The 19272-nt window shown below is 47.2% G+C and overlaps 1 protein-coding gene across 1 annotated transcript in view; it reads right to left on the bottom strand.

Annotated features, from left to right (window-relative positions):
• The window catches only part of CACNA1I (calcium voltage-gated channel subunit alpha1 I), a 127363-nt gene that overhangs the window by 74145 nt on the left and 33946 nt on the right, over positions 1 to 19272 (bottom strand). The gene's annotated exons all lie outside the window — the stretch shown is intronic.

Genomic DNA, 19272 nt, shown 5'->3' with positions numbered 1-19272 from the left:
GGAAAAAAAGACAGAGAGAAAAAATTAAATGAAAATAAAACAGGCCGATTGGAAATTCGTTATTGTCCAAATCAGGCTGGGTCACTCGGGTATGGTCACTGCTCCTGCCCCCTGGTCTCACTCCCAAACGACAGGCAGGGGACAATGCCATTTCTGTTCAGCATCCTCTTTACCCCGGGCCTCACGTTATAGCCCCAAGAAGGAAGGATGATGATAAGCTTGTGACAGATAGCAGAGGACTGGACTCCATGACCCAAGAGGTCCCTGCTAGTCCTATCTTTCTAAGAGGTTTTTGGCATAATCACCATTGGATATGATATCCCATCTTCTTCCTTTCCCCCAGAAGGGCAATGGGATGAAAACACTGCCCTGAAATCTCTGCGGATCAACAACCCAAGCCTCAGCTGGCAGGAACTAACAGTCATAACTGCTTGCCAGCTGCCCAGTGACTTGTGAGAAATGAGCCCAAGACCAATTCCTAGTGGGATGAGTATGCACACCACACAAACACAAGCCCCTCAACAAACTGGCATGGAGTGGCCCTCTCAGTGACAGCCTCATCAAAGAGACACGGTGGAGGAGGCAATATCTCTTATTGGACCAACTTCTGTTGGTGAGAGAATCAAGCTTTCAAGCCACACAGAGCTCATGGAGACCAAACTCCCTTCTCCTCTCTAGTGGTCCCTCCATGACAGGGCTGAGGCATGCTGGTGGGTACTATATGAAGGAAGCTTTCACTGCTGCTGCCCAGGCTGTACCTGTTCTATGGCTAAACAGGGCATTCAGGGCTGTTGATACAGCACCTCTGACCAGTGCAAACATTTCATAACAAAACAATTTTGTGTTGAAATTATTGCATGAAGAATTTTGGTGGTTTTGTTTTCGGACCAGTAGGGTTAGGCCAGCCTCCCTCCGCTGCTAAATTAATTACATTTCCTCTGGTCTCCAAGGCTGCCAAAATTCTAGAAATCATTCGGAGCGTGAAACAAGCGCCTTCTCCCTCCCTTCGCCCCCCACTCCACACAAACGCACATATACACACACACAAACCTCCCCCCTCCTCCACTGAGACTCCCTCCTCCAGGGGTCCATGGAATTCCATCACACAAGATGCTCCATGTAGGCCAGCATATAATTAGCTAATTAGATATTTATAACTAGTTCATTACTTCAGATGGCAGTGGAAGAGGAAGGGGGACGGAAAGATAAGATTAGGATTCAGTAACAGCCCCTTGAGGCACGAGTTAATTCCTCTTTTATGCCCGCTGTCAAGTAATTAGCCACATCAAGTTGTGCGTTACACTGTGTCTCAGTTGCTTGTGTTGTTTTGTTCCTATTGCGGGGGAGGGGACCCTGGACATTTAGAGAAATGTCATGTGTGGGCAACAAGGGTGAATGAGGTTTAAGGAGTATTTGTACTGGTGGAGATGTTTATTTTACCTGAGTAAGAAGATGAGAGAGGAGGAGAGAAGAGTGTATTTGTATGGTGAGAGGGTGTGGATCTAGTGAGATGGATCTATGGTGAGACATGTAGATGGGGCTGACAGGTATGTGTATCTATGTGACAAGATGGTATGGGTGTGAGAGGTATATATCTTTTATATTGACCAGGTGTGTATATTGTCCGGCCTTACAATTTGTGAGGCGCTAAGCCAGCAGAGGGGGTTCTGATGGTGAATTTCCTTTCCTTCTGGTTCCACTGCTGGAGGGAGTAGAAAAGCTTGTCCATGTGTGATTTGATGAGTTAATACAGGGCTTTACATGTTCATCCTGGCAATGGTCTGCGTGTGCTGTAGTGGGTGCAGGTGGTGTGCAGAATTCCAGTATTGGGGGGAATATGCATGAGAGGGTAGAAGGAATGATTGAACAGTCTCTTCTAGACTTAATTAGTGTAAGTCAGCGTGATTTCAAAGCCCCCGTCTCTTCACTGCCCGAATATGCCATTAGTCTTCAGTTATCACCTTCTAGCCTAGTAAGGCACCAATAGTTCATTAGCACAGGGTCACAGCTCCAGTCTCTTGCCTGAGAGTATTTGCCCCATATCTGGTTTCCTGATTTGTAATAATACAAAGCCCCACAGTCCAGCCACAGGGCTGTGTGCTGCCAGTCACCCTGACCTCCCGGTCTCTGGAAGAAACCCTTTTACAGCATTACTAACTTACAACTCCACCCCCTCACAACAGTGTAATGTGCTTCCAGCAACAATACTGCCTCATGCTGCGATCTTATTAGCTCTCATAAGCTAGACTGGATAATACGTAAACGGGAGACCTCTAGGGAAACCCAGGCCTCATAGGAGGCTGGGCAGGTAATGCAGTAGGTGATCCACTGACTTTCGACTGACTCACTGCTAAGCAAGTGCTCCATGCTGGTATTTGGGGGGTGTAGCGATGCGATGACTCACTGGCGCAGCGCCTCCTGCTGGCCATTTTGGGAATTGACACTCAAGCGTACAGAGCGCCTCCTCCTGAGCGGTGTCTCGCCTGCCGCTGGCACCCGAGTCCCTCCCAGACCCTAGTGCCTTTTCTCTTGGGGTTCTGCCCCCAACAATAACCCACAGTCTGGGTCTCCCCTCCCAAGGGAACCCCTAACCCTCTAAACCCACCTTGCCTCAGTGGCTATTTCAAGTCATCATCTAGCCCCTGCTCACTGGGGCAAACTGCCATCTGTCATGGCCACTCATCATTGGCAAGGAGGTTTGACCAGCTGCCTTTGCAACCCCAGCACCTGTGCAGGCCTTCACCAAGGCCTGTAGCCCGGGGGTTTACCAGGCTGGAGCTCCCTTGCCTTCCCCCAGCACGGCTCTGGCTCTGGCTCTGGCTCTGGCTCTGGCTCTGGCTCTGGCTCTGGCTCTGGCTCTGGCTCTGGCTCTCTGCTCCCAGGCAGCTAGGTCCTTCTCTCTCCACCACCAGAGAGAGACTGACTCAGCTCCTGGCTCAGAGGCCTTTTATAGGGCCAGCGGTCTCCTAACTGGGTGTGGCCCCAGCTGTGGCTGCCTTCCTAGTCAGCCTATTCTTATTGGCTCTCAGCCCCAGCCCTCTCCAAGGGCTGGCTTTAAACCCTTTCCAGCCTAATGGAGTGGGGCAGCTGCCCTACTACAGGAGGATGGTGCTATATTTAACATGAGACACAGACGTGAGGTCCTGACTAAAGCCGGTCCGAGAGATTCAGAAGAAACATTGTTTTGTCAGAATTTGCCAAATTTTGCTGAAGTTCCAATGGAACGCAGGCAGATTCCAAAATCTACCTGCCTCTCCTGTGGACACCTGTCTAGCTTCCTGCCAGCTCACCTGCCAGGCTCCTCATCAAGCTGGAAATCACACCTCCAGCTCACAGGGTAGACTTAACACATTAAGAAATAATGAAAAAGTTTGTGAGAGACTCTGGGCTGAACATGCAACAATGAAATGTCAGGTGACGTGTAGAGAGATAAGGCAGGTGAGGTAACATCTTTTATTGGACAAATGTCTGTTGGTGAAAGGGACACGCTTTTGAGATTACACAGAGCTCTCTTTCAGGTTTGGGAAACATACTAAGGTTTGGTCTACACTACAGACCTATATCAATACAGTTATGTTGCTCAGGGGTGTGAAAAACCAACCTCTGCGAGTGACGCAGTTTTACTGACCTAACTTCCGTGTAGACGGCGCTATGTCAGGGGGAGGATTTCTCCCACCAACACAGCAACCGCCTCTCAGGGAGGTGGACTCACTACGCCAACGAGAGAGCTCTCTCCTGTCGACAGAGAACATCTTTCCTTAAAGCTCTATGCTACAGTGGCACAGCTGCATTCATGCAGCTATGCTGAGGCAGCACTTTAAATGTAGACTTGCCCTCAGGGTGTCACAGCTAAATACAAGGTGGAATAGATAGTTTAGCATAAGTAGTTAACACATATTTCAAGGGACCCCCATTAACACCCCTCCAGTCATAGAGGGAACATGAAGGGGTGGGTGGAAAGGCAGCTGGAGGGATGTTGTGAGTGGGTTACAGATTGTTGTAATAAGAGATAACCCCTGTGTTTCTATTCAGTCTATGATTTTTAGTGTCTAGCAGAGTTATGAATTTAAGCTCCGAGGCTCGTCTTTTGAACGTGTTGTGCGGGTTATCCCTGTGTAGCCTGTACCCATAATGCACTGGATGAGGTATACCATTGTGGGAAATGCTGAGTATCAGATGTTTTAGAAATGTGTGCCAAGTAATGGAAAATAACAGTACAAGAGGCGGGGCTGCGGGTGGCAAGTTGAAGGACAAGGCCAGAAGATTTTGGCTGGACTGAGGACTAAACTTTGGCTGAACTAAGGACTAATGAGATAAGCAGCACCTGAGAGTCTTTACTACCACAAGATAATGGAACCCAAAGATAAGAATGATGAGAACATTGGGTGATAAACAACAGAAAAGGAATAAACAAGTGCTGTATATATATGGCTGTGGGAAGGGAAATAAAGTGCTTTTTACCAGCAACTGTGTCAGTTGTCCTGTAAGCCAGCCTGCTAGCAGCAACAAATGGTGACCCCGACGTGATAGAATTCTGTGAATTTGATACCACGGACAGAGGAAGAAATAGTAGGGACCGCCGCTGCCGGTGTCCTCCGTTCAGGTGAGGAACCGGGATGCCCAACTGAGGCGGGGGGAGCTCCCACTGAAAGGTGAGCGGCGGGGAATATCTCTCATAATGGGAGCGGCAGCATCAGCAGATGAGCAGGCCGTGTTTAAGGTCTTAAGCAATCTGCTTAATAACCAGGGAGAAAAATTTTCCCCAGAAGCTCTTCAAAAATTGCTTCGGTGGGGAAAGCGACGGGGTGTCCTGGTTAATGCAAAGAATGTGTTTGACTCCTCGGTGTGGAAAACAGTGGGGGAAGACCTGTGGGACTTTGTGGGGGTCGGAAATAAAGAAGCTGCTGCCTTGAGCCCTATCTGGCGGACTGTTCATCGAGCCGCTACCACCGCAGCGGCTCAGGCAGGGGCGCGTATTGCATTACGCGAGGCATTAGAATCATCAGCGAAAGGGGCCTTCACGGTAGGAGCGAAAGACTTTTTTGGTAAAACGCCTATGATTCCTTTGGCGCCGTTGGACCCCAGTGAGGTACCGTTGCCCTTGAAGGATGACGACTCAGATCGGGGCGAACCGATGGCCGTGGATCAGCCTGTGTCGGGGGAATTGTCATCGGGCAATCCAGAGAACCCGTTACAAGGGGGGTCAGGATTGCCGCCCGCGGTTGTGCCATCAGCCCCTCCCCGACACGTTCAGATTATTGACTTGCCTAAAACTGGAGAGTTTGATAACTTGACGCAGGACCAGATAATTCGGTGGTTATATAAGGAAGGTATTGCAGCTCAACAGATGATGGATGAGCTGGATAGAAAGGAAAACAGACCGCAAGGATCGTCACGATCGCATTTGCTGCAACAGCTTCAAGAGCACGGCATACCTGACCCCTCACGTTTGCCCCATATTTGTAGGTTGTGTGGGTATTATGGTTGTACGGAGCACCTCACTCCCGAGGGAGAGTTGCGACCGACAGCAGAGGAAGAATATCGCAAAATTTATGCCCCCGCTACGCAACCGGTTAGACCAAAAGTGAAACCTCTGCCACCTACGTGTTCTTCAATTGGACAAGGGCAAGAAGAACGGGGGATGGGGGTGATTTGGAGGGATGGGGGGGAAGGAGCAGGATCTCCTGACCCAATTAAGCGCTGGCATGGATTGATAAAGGATGCTATAATTGAAGGGGAATTTTTGGATGCCATGCCGGCTACTTTCCCGGTATCGGTATCAAGGGAGGGGGTTAAATCTTGGGTGCCGTTAGACTGGAAATTGATGAGGGAGGCTCAGAAAGCTATTGTGGCGTACGGCTTGAAAAATCCGTATGTACAAGGGTTATTAGAACAAATATTCTCGGGGCAAGCGATGTGTCCCTTTGACGCCCAGAAATTTGCAGATATGTTGTTAACACCCACACAGAGATTATTATGGAAAGATTCATGGAGAAAGAAGGCTGAGCACGCGGCAGTGCTTAATTTAGATAGACCCCAAGACGACCCTCTCCATGTAGCAAGTATAGACATGTTGTTGGGACAGAGGCGATTTGAAGAGCCTCAGCTACAGGCGCGATTGGTACCCCAAATATTACAACAGTCTCAGCTTCTAGCATTGGAGGCATTCAAAGAGCTCCCTGATTTGGGCGCCCCGTCACCTCCCTATTTGAAAGTCACGCAGGGAGTGGGCGAATCTTTTGCCCTCTTTTTGGACCAGCTAAGGACGGCATTGGATAGGGCCCCTAATTTGACATCAGACGCCAGATCAGCATTGGGGGTAGATTTAGCCCTTCAAAATGCTAACCCCACGTGTAAGAAGATTTTGGTGACTTTACCAAAATCGGCCTCCCTAGTCGACATGATTGAAGCCTGCACTCGTGCTCCTTTGGTGGAGGAGGAGGATAAGGCAAAGATTCATGCACGCGCCTTGGTGGTAGCCTTGAATACCTCCAAGTCGAATTGGAGAGGGGGCGTGTTATCAGTGTGGAAAGATGGGTCATTTAAAACGGGATTGCCCCAAGAAAAGAGGTCAGCCACACAACAATGCACTTCCCTCCCCATTTCCCGGGACATGTAATCGATGTGAAAAATTCGGTCATAAAGCTACTGAGTGTCACTCCCGGTTTAAAAAGGATGGGACCCCTTTGTCAGGGTCGGGAAACGCCTCGTGGAGCGCCAGCCGGAAGGGCGTGAGGACAAACAATACGCCGGCTGCTTGGACAGCCTCCGCGGGACAACTTCCGGCAGTGCCGGAGTTGATTTGGCCACCGCCGCCGACGTCTCCCTAGAGAATGATAGGGTGACGCTCGTTCCATCGGTGGCATCTGGACCGTTGGGGCATGGATTTGCATTGTTAATAGGTAGATCATCCGCCTCCTTACAGGGGCTTTTTGTACTTCCAGGGCTAATTGATGCTGATTATAGAGGGAACATTGGGATTATGGTACGAGCTATATGCCCGCCTATTACAATAATGGCCGGAACCAAAATTGCACAATTAATACCCTTTCGTGCGAATGTTCCTGTGAAGTCACCCCAGATAAGAGGAACTGGGGGCTTCGGGTCGTCCAGTCAGGTAGACCCCACACCACTAACAACGGCATTTGTTTTGTCAGTGGGACAAGATTGTCCCACTAGATTAGTTCAATTTAAGGGCCCAGATGGTGATTCTTTCGAGCATCAGGTCCTTATCGATACTGGGGCAGATGTGACAGTGTTGCCCCTACAGGGTTGGCCGGTGACATGGCCACTTCGACCGGTAACCACACCTCTTCGGGGCATTGGCGGACAGCGTGAGCCCATGCTGAGTGAATTTTTTATTGACATTACTGATGTAATCGATAATACGTTAAGGGGGTCAGTCCGCCCTTACCTTGTCGATACGACTATTTGGCTGTTGGGGAGGGATTGCTTGAGTCAATGGGGGGTGGTGATCAGCTCCCCCCCTTTCTAGTAGCGGCCACTGAGGAGCGGCCAACCCTGGCATTGGAACGGAAATCCGATGAGCCGATTTGGGTTGCTCAGTGGCCACTGCCAACAGAAAAACTTGCCGCATTAACAAAACTAGTAGAGGAGCAAGTACATCTTGACCATCTAGAACCCTCAGTTAGTCCATGGAATACATCTGTATTCACTATCCTAAAGAAATCAGGAAAATGGCGTTTGCTCCAAGATCTGCGTGCCATTAATGTTATTATGGGTGACATGGGTGCTTTACAGCCCGGTTTACCTGCCCCGTCCATGCTCCCATCGGGGTGGCCATTACTAATCATTGACCTGAAGGATTGTTATTTTACTATTCCATTACACCCGAGAGACAGAGAGCGCTTTGCTTTCTCTATTCCGTGGTAAATCGTGAAGCACCTTCCGTACGGTATCAGTGGAAGGTTTTTGCCCCAAGGAATGAAAAAATTCCCCTACCATCTGCCAGCTCGTCGTTGCATGGGCAATACGCCCAATCCGAGTGAAATATCCCCAATGGAAATATATCATTACATGGATGATCTTTTATTTGCGGCACCCGTAGCCTTTGAACCCATGATTATAACACAGATCACCTCCACGTTAGCGGAAGCTGGTCTGTTTGTGGCCCCTGAAAAGGTTCAGACTAAAGCCCCTTTTTTGTATTTGGGACTTTGGATCACTGACTGCACCGTACGCCCCCAGCAGTTGAAAATCTCTCCTCATGTGCGCACACTGTATGATGCACAGAAACTGCTAGGTGAACTGCAATGGCTTCGCCCCCTTTGTGGCATCACAAATCAGGATATAACTCCTCTTCTTCCTTTATTAGAAGGGGGGAGAGCCCCTGGAGATAAACGACAACTGTCGGTACTACAGAAGCAAGCATTACAACGAATAGGACAGAAGGTGGGGGAGGGTTATTCCGGGAGATATCGGGAAACTTACCCTTCGTGGTAGCGGTCTTTAGCCTAGATGCAGTATTGGAAGCGCTATTATTTCAGTGGGATACAAGGGATAAAGACCCCCTAGTCGGTTTGGAATGGATATTCCCACCGTGTAAAAATGTGCGTACGGTAACTTCCAGAATTGAAGCAATAGCCATGCTAATTGCGTGCAAGCGCGGAAAAGAGTAACTGTAATGACAGGAATTGATCCGCATCAGATTTTGTTGCCATTTTCAAAAACGATGATTACACATCTGTTGATGTATGACACTGTGTTTGCTGTTGCCCTAGCAAATTATCAGGGACAAATGAGTTGTCATTACCCTCCCCACAGCCTGTTTTCTTCCCCGTTGCAGCTGGAAAAACACCTTATGAGACAGGAGAATCCAGTGACAGGAATAACAGTATTTACCGATGCGGCGGGGCGAACAGGGAGAGCAGGGGTAGTCTGGTGGGATGGACATACTTGGGCCCATAAGAAGGTTATTAGCGAGGGGTCGGTACAGATATTAGAACTCCTGGCTATACTTTTGGCATTTGATCACTGGAACCAAGAATCGCTCAACGTGATGAGCGATTCTAAATATGCCGTGGGGTTAGTAAACAGGTTGGAGAGAGCTATGCTGGGAAAGGTTCATAATCCAGCATTGCAACAGATACTCTTGCGCCTCTTGCATCGACTTAATGAAAGAAAGTATCCATACTTTGTAGGCCATATAAGGAGCCATACTGGCCTGCCTGGATACTTAAGCACGGGCAACGATCAGGCGGATGCACTGGTGGGATCCGTAGTAGTACCCAATCGGTTTGAGCAAGCTCGCCTGTCTCATGGATTTTTCCATCAATCAGCGAAAGCCCTAGCGCGACAATTCTCTCTACCTATATCCCAGACCCGAAGTATTGTAGCCTCTTGCTCAGAATGTAATAGGTTGACACCCACCTTTCCCGCCGGGGTTAATCCCCGAGGTCTAGAGGCTTTAACATTATGGCAGTCAGATGTCACCCAATATAACCAATTCGGAAAGCAGAAATACATCCATGTGTCAGTAGACACCTTCTCTGGAGTTATCTGGGCTACACCCCACGTGTCCACGGGCAGTAAGGATGTGATAAAACATTGGCAGGCATGTTTTGCTGCATTAGGGGTGCCCCGATCGATAAAAACAGATAATGGAGCTGGGTATGTGGCCAGGCGCACCGCAACCTTTTTGCAAATGTGGGGGATAACACACAAAACAGGAGTGCCAGGCAATTCGACAGGCCAGGCCATTATTGAACGATCTCATGGTACTTTGAAAGGAATGTTGGATAAGCAGGCACAAACTGGACAGGATGCAGTAGTTCAGACACCAGCTGGGCGATTAGCTAATGCGGTGTATGTCCTTAATTGGTTGCAACCTAGTAGTGCTGATAACAATCATGTTCCAATGCAAAGACATCTAGGAAGTATTGGGATAGAACATGAGCAGAAGAAACCTAAGGTGAAATGGTTTGATTATGCCTCTCAAAAATGGAAGGGGCCAGCACAATTGCTAACCTGGGGACGGGGTTATGCTTGTGTCTCCCTTGATGAAGGTCCTCGGTGGATACCTGCTAAGTGGGTGCGGCCGTGGCTACAGCAACCTCGCTCGCCCTTGAACCCGGCGCCTGGAGAACAAGATCCCGCGCTTGGAGGGGAAGCATCAGAGGAGGTTGTGCTTGTGGCCATATCCTGTTTATTTCCAGAATGAGGATGTGGGTTATCGATATTTTTATAGTGTTATTGCTTGGGTTACAGGGGGGACTCCTTGTACCCCTACGCGTGCGAATGACGTATAACCTATGGGAACATCTAGCACTGATAGCCAATGTCACACACTTTTGTTTGTCTGATTCTGTGGCAGCCGGGGAACTACTGGGCACTTGTCTTGTGCCCATATGTCATCATCCCAAAGAAATTGGCAGTCACACCATGCTTGCAGCTTATGCCAATTTGTCTTCACAGTATTCGAATATGGCAAATTGGGGCCCCGCCAATTACTCCTTGCCCCCTGGGGCCCTATCTTTACATACCCCATACCCAGCCGGGGCAGATAACGTAACGTGTGTGCGAGTGGTTAATTGCACACACGCAAAAGTACCCATGGGCTGCCAAACCGTAAGTGCCCCCCTTTTGAATTGTACTAATGCGGTTAATGTTTCTTTTAATTATGGACATATTATTTGCCGTCTGGTTGGTTTTTTACCTGCGGCAAACGAACCTTTAGTTATATTCCTGCCAATCTAAGTCATAATACCTTGTGCTGTCTTAGCCGAATGACCCTTTTGTTGCCCGGAAAGAATCAGCAACGAAATCGGCAAAGCACGGCCCTGCAAAATACGTGTTCCGCCGATGTTACCTTATATAGTCACTCAGAATATTTGGCTTTGCTGAATGCTGTTGCAGGCATTCCTGGCTTTGCAACTTATTATACGGTGCAAACTTTGAATGCATTAGCTTGTTTTGCTGTTAAAGCGCTTAATGCTACATTACAGGCAATTGCTCTTTTAAGAATGGAACATCAGGAATTAAGAGATGCCATTTTAGATAATCGAGCTGCGATTGATTTTCTATTGCTTAAGCATCCCTGGTGTTGCTATTATGGAAAATGCTTTTAATTTAGAGAAATTAGTGTGTTGGAGTATTAAACAGTTTAATCTAATTTTTGAAATATTAACTGAGTTATTAATCGATGTAGATAGCATTTGCCATGCAGTTTTATATAATAGTGCTGCGAGTGAATTTTTGTTATTAGCAAATGGACACGGATGTGAAGATTTTGAGGGTATGTGTTGTGTTAATTTGTCAGATCATTCTCACTCTGTTCATGAGTTACTTGCAAAATTAGAACAAAATATGAATAACATCATTATAGCACACTCTTTTATTAATTGGTATCTGTATTGGTATAATTTGTTTGTGTGGTCCATATATAGTTCAATGTATGCGTTGGGGAATGTCACAGATGATTCAAGCTGCTTTTTAACAAAAAGGGGGAGATGTGGGAAATGCTGAGTATCAGATGTTTTAGAAATGTGTGCCAAGTAATGGAAAATAACAGTACTAGAGGCGGGGGCTGCGGGTGGCAAGTTGAAGGACAAGGCCAGAAGATTTTGGCTGGACTGAGGACTAAACTTTGGCTGAACTAAGGACTAATGAGATAAGCAGCACCTGAGAGTCTTTACCACCACAAGATAATGGAACCCAAAGATAAGAATGATGAGAACATTGGGTGATAAACAACAGAAAAGGAATAAACAAGTGCTGTATATATATGGCTGTGGGAAGGGAAATAAAGTGCTTTTTACCAGCAACTGTGTCAGTTGCCCTGTAAGCCAGCCTGCTAGCAGCAACATACCATATATTGTGATAGGCATGTGTAGGACCCATGGATCTTGAAAGGTACATCATGGGAGGTGTTGATTATTGTAGCAGTGGAGATATGTCTACAGGTTTTGCATCTGTTGTTCTGGCAGGGTCTGGTGCTGCTTTGAGTTGGTGTGTCCTGGCCTGTAGGGAGCTTGCTTCTGATGATAAATCTGGAGAAGCTGGGGTGTTGTCTGAAGGACAAAAAAGGGGGTTCAGGAAAGATTTCTTTCAGGATGGGGGTCCCCATCAAGTAGGGGTTGTGGTTGTTGGATGATACTCTGTATGGATTCCAGCGTGGGGTGGTAGGTGACAACTAGGGATGTGTGGTCGGAGGGGGTTTTATTTCCATATTGGAGCAGGTTCTCTCAGGGTATTTGGGTGGCCTGTTCCATCATATATTCTGCTTCTCTGGTGGAGTTTCCTTGTTTGGTGAAGGTGGTTTTGAGTGTGTTAATGTGTATACCCCAGACTTTCTCCTCAGAGCATATTCTGTGGTATCTGAGTGCCTGGCTGTAGATAACAAATTTCTTGGTGTATTTCGGATGGCTCCTGGATCTGTGAAGGTAGGTGTGATAATCCATGGGTTTCTTGTATCTAGCTGTATGTAGGGTTCCACTGTTGAAGCTGATCGTGATATCCAGGAAGTTGATGCTGGTGTGGGAGTGTTCCAGAAAGAGTTTAATGGACAGGTGCTGGTAGTTGTAGTGGAAATCTGTGAGGGAGTTTAAATCATCTGTCCAGAGGATGAAAATATCATCTAAGTATCTCAGGTATATCATTGGTTTTGTGGTGCATTTGTGATATGTTACTTACACAGCTCATTAGTGCCTCTTTGGATTGTTTTAAATGAATTTAACCTATTAAAATTTGTGGGCCATGTCTGGAATGAAGGTTGGGGATCAGCAAGGAAAGAAGCAAGTTTTGAGTTTGGGTTTGAATCAGGAGAGTGGGTTTGCACTGTGCCTGGGGACAGGGATGCTGTTTCAGTCACAGGGGATAGCATGAGAAAAGGCGAGCATCTCTCTCTGCTTCTGTCTACCCAAATACTGCCTACTTCTATATCTAGCTCTGGTTTCTGAAAATTCCCACCAAAGAGCAGACCACAGAAAAGTCCAGCGAGCCCAATGACATCCCTATGAATTGCTATGCACACTGGGGCATGGAAGGAGGGAACATTTGGGCAAATTCAGTTGGGGCACATTGCCTGGATGAGGGACAGAATTATGCTTCAGATTCTGCAATGGCTATTGGAATCAGCAAAATTATGTATCCCAGTGCCCCTGCAGATCATTGTGTCCCAAATGTTGATGGGGAAGTTAATAGCTTTGGCTTCCACAAAAATCCACTCTGGTAGTTTGGCCCATCACTCTGTTAAGATGAGTACTGAAAATTATACTCTCTTCTACCTGGTTTGTTTGAACCAGTGGATACTGAATGAACAGAAGGCTTCATTGCCTCAAATCTTGCATCTACTTTTCATACTACAGATGCTAGTCACGTCCATTAATGCACTCCTAGAAGGTGTCCAGATACCACAGTGATGGGGAAAGGTATAAGAACCTGAGTAGAATACAATTTTCCCACCAGTCCAGTGTCCTCCATCAGTTTTGGTACTGGAGTGATGAAGGCCATGAAAAGAAATGTATTGGGCTTTAGTCGCTTGTTTGTAAAAGAGTAGGCAGTCTCTTCTGCACAAGCTCTGTTAGCTTAGCATGCAAGTTGCAGCATACGCCCCCTGCTTTGTTCTTTCTGGATCGCTCACTGTGGTTCTGCTTTCCCAAGGGTTGGCACATGCCAGGTGTTTCCATTCAGGAAGATTTCAGCTGTAACGGCTGAGCTAATCGGGGCTGACAGGAACTGTCTGGAGGGAATCATGGACTCTCTGAAGTTGACAGAAGCTTGTCAGAAAGGACCCCTGGGGCTCCTCCAGAGCAAGGACCAGAGTTGCTCTGTCCAAACCCAAGAGGGAATTCAGCTACTTTCCCAAAATATTGGCTCTTGTCAGTGGATCTTGGTTTTGTTTTCTTAAAAGTTTCCTTCTCTTGTATCCCTCTCTCCCCTCCACCTGCTCTCATGGCAGGGTGTCCTGCCTGGTTTGATGAAGCACTGCCATGTTGGAGTCAGTGAGATGTTTCCATTCCGCCCATAGTCTGAGTTGTGGGGACATCCCACTGAGAGTAGCCTCAGCTGGTAAACACCCGCCGGGCATGCTCTTCCATTCTCCACCCTTTGTGTGTGTGCAGAGGTGTGTGCATGGGTGGGTGGTAGAGGACTATTATGTAACATTTCACAAGCTCTGTCTTCTGGGGCAAACCAAACCAGCCAAGAATCCTCCCTTGGTTGCCTGCAGCAGACACAGCCTTGTAGTGTCCCCCCAGTCTTCCTGAGAGGGTGAGTGGGGAGGGTGAAACGCTTTTCATAGCCCACACCTGGCACTTATGAATATTTCATGCTTCTTGCTTTTCTTCCCCTTGAACAGCAAACCTTTTCATATTTGATGCCCTGGAAGCCTGTTTGGTTGCTGAGTGTTGCTTCATTAATGCCCTCCCTTCCCCCTTTTTCTCTGGACTGCCCAGCCCCTCTTCCTTTCTCTTCTCAGGGAACGGCTGTTTTTCAAAGGCTGCCTCAGAAAAGGTCACTGTCCCTTTCATATTCACTCCTCGCTGTGAGCCAGTGTGGCTTCTGCTCTGCCAATGGAAAAAGACAAATGGAGATGGGGGGAAAGACAATGGACGAGAGGGAGGGAGACTCAGACAAGGAGAGAGAGGGAGGCACAGACCTGATGAGAGAAGAAAAGAGAGAGAGAAAGAGAGAGAGAGAGAATGAAAATGAGAAAAAAACACAGTGAGAGAAAAGTACATGGGGAAAGAAACTGGCAGGAAAAAAATTAAGCAAAGAGGCCAGGAAGCAGCTGGGGGAGGAATACCCCAAAGAGTCAGCTTCCCGAGACCTTTGAACACTCATTCTGTACTATGCTCCAGTGTCCTCTCATAGCCCAAATGGGAACCATTGCCCTGCTAACCCTTATGCTTTCCTCTCCATCACAATGGTCTCCTGAGGCAAGGTGTCCAGATTCCCCAGTGATAAAGCACTACAAAAAGAAATACTGATGCTGTATGCTCCCTCTGAGCATCAGCTTCCTCTCCATTTATGTCCTGCCCTCTCCCCACTGCCTTTATATATATACTGCTCCTTCTCCACCGCCTACCGACCTGCACCCCTACTTGATTACTCTGGTGACCCCTCTCTCTGAATCTCCACTGTTCCTTGCAAACCACCAGCTTCCTGTTCAGGAGTCCTTTGGTCTTTCTCCTTCTTTCTTTCACTGCTCCCTGGTATGCCCGTGCCTTCTCCTGATAGGCTGCAGCACCATTTGCCTCCCCTGCCCACTCATTGGTCAGACCCGAAAGCGCATTGCAATGCCACTGCTCCCTGAGTCTGGCCCACCCGCTTCCTTGTTCAAAGGCCTTCAGGAGATGGCGCTAGCCTCAGCACTGTATGATGGAGGGGAAAATCAGAGCCCTCCAAGATGGGAGAGCAGGGACTGGGGATTGTGGGAAGCCAGAGTCGGGCCCTAAAGGCAACTGGGCAGGACCCCATTCCATAGGGAGCCAGCCAGCCAGGGGAAGTTGCCCACTGGGCATGGATTTAAATCAGGGAAAGGAATGGGGCCAGCCCTGAGGAAGTGGTATGATATTCCAGGGGACGCAGCTGGGTCTTGGGTTTTGTTTTTCACCTCTCTCCTGTGTCGACCCCCACTGCCCCCACAGTGCTTCTCTCCCCAGCAATTTCAGCCACGCAGCTTACACACTTTCTCCATTTCTGATGGGGTGCATGGGAACAAGAAGGCCACACAAGCCTTGCTAGACAGCAGTCCTCAGATACACCCACCACAGGGCAGGAGGGTCAGGAGCACGGTGGGAAAGTGCTGATGTGTGCTGGCACTGATTCTGGGGACAGCAGTAATATGCCACATCAGCATGGACCCGCCCAGTTCTAGCTCTGCATTAACAGGCGCTAGCTCTCAGCAGCTGCCTGGGCTGTGAGGGTGACTGGCAGCGTAGTGCAGCGTGAGGATTCAGTAGGGTGCAGTGTTGCTGGTCAGTGTTCTGTAGGGGACAGATTGCAGAGACTTTGGCTCCGAGTAATATAGGCGGCATCTGGAGCAGGGGAAGGCCAAGAACTGAAGGTATAATGATAATGAACTTATATTTACACAGCTTCTCTCATCCAAATGCATTCCAGAGCACTTTGTCTAATCTTTACCCACAGGAATCACTTTGTCTTTTGCTGAAAAGCAGCAATCCATGGGTGAAACCATTCATGGCTAATCTGCACAGTGGTTTAGGACAGGAATTGAAGAAAACTGTATCTAAATTGAAATGATGGAATCCTTTGAGGAGGAGTAAGCAAACAGAATCACTTCAATTGCCAGGGGTTGGGGCACTGGGTTAGGCAGTCTTGCTCCTAAACAAAGGATCTTTAATGAGCACAAATGGTCCGGACTGGACCTGTGGAGAAAAAGCTAATTCCATTTGGCCAAGGAATTTGATAGGTCATGGTTTGGTTTAGTTCCAATTAGGATTGAAAAACAAAAAATTGAGGCTGGACTAGCCACCGCAAGTACGTGTCCATCTGAGACCCTAGGCACATACTCCGGGTGGCTTGCCGATCTCCTGCCGCTCACACTGCCACAGCTACACTTGACTGCTAGGGCACTAGCTTGAAGAGAGCTAGTGTGAGTATCTCCTCAAGCTGGGAATCGCACCCCCGCTCCAGGGGCAGACACACCCTGATGTCCCAATTCTGCAAACACTAACACATATGACTGACTTGAATCAGTGGGGCTACTCATGTACACAAAGTTAAGCATGGGCCTCTTCCGAAGACCACTGAAGTCAACAGGAGTCTTTGCATTGACTTCAATGAGCTTTGGATCAGGCATCATGTGTGTAAAGGTACGTCTACACTGTTATAAAAAACCCACAGCACAGAGTCAACAGACTCCGGCTTGCGGGTCTCAGGCTGTGGGGCTAAAAATTAGTAGGGTTGCCAATTAAGCAATAAACCAAAGTCATTCTGAGATAATGTTATACCTAGTGCAAGAAAGGAACAGGACCAAACTATGAGTCTTCAGCAATTCAAGACATCACTTGTCTCAGCATGACACTTGCCCCCAGTTTTGTTTTATATTCACAATAAAAAAGGGCACAACAGAGATTCCAGTCACTGCTAAAAATTATAGTGGAAACATATGAGCTTGGGTTGGAGTCTGGAGTCTGAGACCTTCCCCCTGTGTGGGATCTCAGAGCCCGGGCTCTAGACTGAGCATCAACGCTGCAATGATATAGCCCCCCTACCCTGGGTCTCATGAGCCTGAGTCACTGACCTAGGCCAGCCATGGCTGTGCTGCAGGTTTTTTATTGATCGCAGTATGGACTAAGTATTTGCAGGAGGTGTTTGTTTAGATTGTAAACTCCTCAGGGCAGGGAGCTGTCCTTTCCATTTGCCTGTAAAGTGCCATACACAGCTATGGGGCTGGAGATAAAATATATGACATAAAACTGTGTAAATGCAACTCTGTGGTTAAGATTTAAAGGGGCTGATTCTCTCATTATTATTGGTATGAATCAGGTGTAATTCTATGGGAGTTACTCTGGCAACAAAGTTACTCCGGTATAAAACTGAGCGTATGTTTACATGGCAGTCAAAGATATGACTGCAGCAGACCTATGCTAGCTTTTATCTAGCCAATTTGAATAACAATTGCAGTGAAGCCTCAGCAGCACAAGTTGCAGCATAGGCTTCACAAGCCATGCCTAGGACTCAGGGTATGTACTTGAGCTGCTATAGCTTCATTGCTAGGGTTATTGAAGCTCGCTTCGGCAAAGTGGGTGCTGCAGTCACACCTTTGACTGCAGTGTAGACATACCCTGAATGAGAGGAAAATCAGGCCCTAAATGCACAAACATCAAGAAATTCAAGGTTATGGTTGTAGCTTGGCCCACCCACACATACACAGTAACTTGCATTACTGTATATTGCATTATTTTTACACCACACTATATTGGCATTATTACACATATTGCCATGGTATCCACCACTCTAACATGCCAGATTTTCCAAAGATCTCAGCTCCCATGCAGGGTGCAAAATAAGCAGCCGAATATTCAAGAGAGCTCAGCCTGTCAGGTACTTGGCTTTTCTGAAAATCTGGCCATAAGTGTCACAATGGAAGCTGCTGGCTTCTGAGCAAGTTGGAAGATCCTGCCTGTCGCACGGCCAATTTGGTCAGGGCTTTAAAAGGAAAAAGGAAGCTCAACTAAGGCCCTTTCAGATCCCTTCCATTCAGGGCTTGCTTTATTTCCAAAACCAAAACCCAACACCACAGTGTTTCTGACTCCTGAGATGTTATTGCAAGTCTCGTGACATTTGGTGTAAAGCCCCAGCTCCTGCTTTACACAAGGTATATGTAGCCTTGTGAACACAGGACAATCCCAGCTTTCATTTAAAAGAAATAAAAGCTTCTATCCCTCATGGTTGCAGAGAAAAGATTAAAAACAGGACCCAGGTTGAAGGTTCAAAAACCATATGGTAAATAAAAAGAACCCCATGTTTATTTATTTATTTTTTTCAAACTTTCATGATTTCTAAGCTAGTCTCCTAATTTCTGAGGCATGACTTTTGAATGCTTGAGTTTGGCAATACTGCAACCAGAACAAATCAACTCAAACTACTGGGTAATAACTAACTGAGATCTTTCCAGCTTCAGCCAGCTGGGAGGAGAGAGGTCACATCCTTCTCTTTTCCTTTTATAGCCCGGCCCAAATTGGCCACCTGACAGACAGGAACCCAGTAACCCCTACATGCTGGAGCACCTTAACATCTTCTTACTGGCCTGTTTATGAGCCTAAAAGAGAGCAGAGCTCTTTTGAAAATTTGTCCCCACATGTGCAATGTGGTAGTGTTAACAATATTGTAGGAAGTTTAACTTTGGAATTCCCGGTTTCAGAGTAGCAGCCATGTTAGACTGTATTCGCAAAAAGAAAAGGAGTACTTGTGGCACCTGAGAGACTAACAAATTTATTTGCGCATAAGCAGTGAGCTGTAGCTCACGAAAGCTTATGCTCAAATAAATTTGTTAGTTTCTAAGGTGCCACAAATACTCTTTTTATTTTTGGAATTCCCTGACTCTCGTGGATCTAAAATCTCTGCCATGATGCTGCATTGACATAAGTGTAATTTAATTTTTGTTTAAAAAATTATTTTGATAGATCGCTCATTTAAATAAAGGCCAGTGCATTACATTTTTATTTGAATGTATATGTATGACAGCACCAGGATTATTTCTAGATATCCCTATATGTGTCTAGAACTCTAGATCTTGGTAAGTTTATTAATAAGGTAGTATTAAATACCGATTTCCAAACATTT

The sequence above is a fragment of the Dermochelys coriacea genome, chromosome 1 (assembly GCF_009764565.3).
Source record: "Dermochelys coriacea isolate rDerCor1 chromosome 1, rDerCor1.pri.v4, whole genome shotgun sequence".
Classification (NCBI taxonomy): Eukaryota; Metazoa; Chordata; order Testudines; family Dermochelyidae; genus Dermochelys; species Dermochelys coriacea.
The sequence above is the reverse complement of the archived record's forward strand: the minus strand, read 5'-3'. Positions and strand labels throughout refer to the sequence as shown.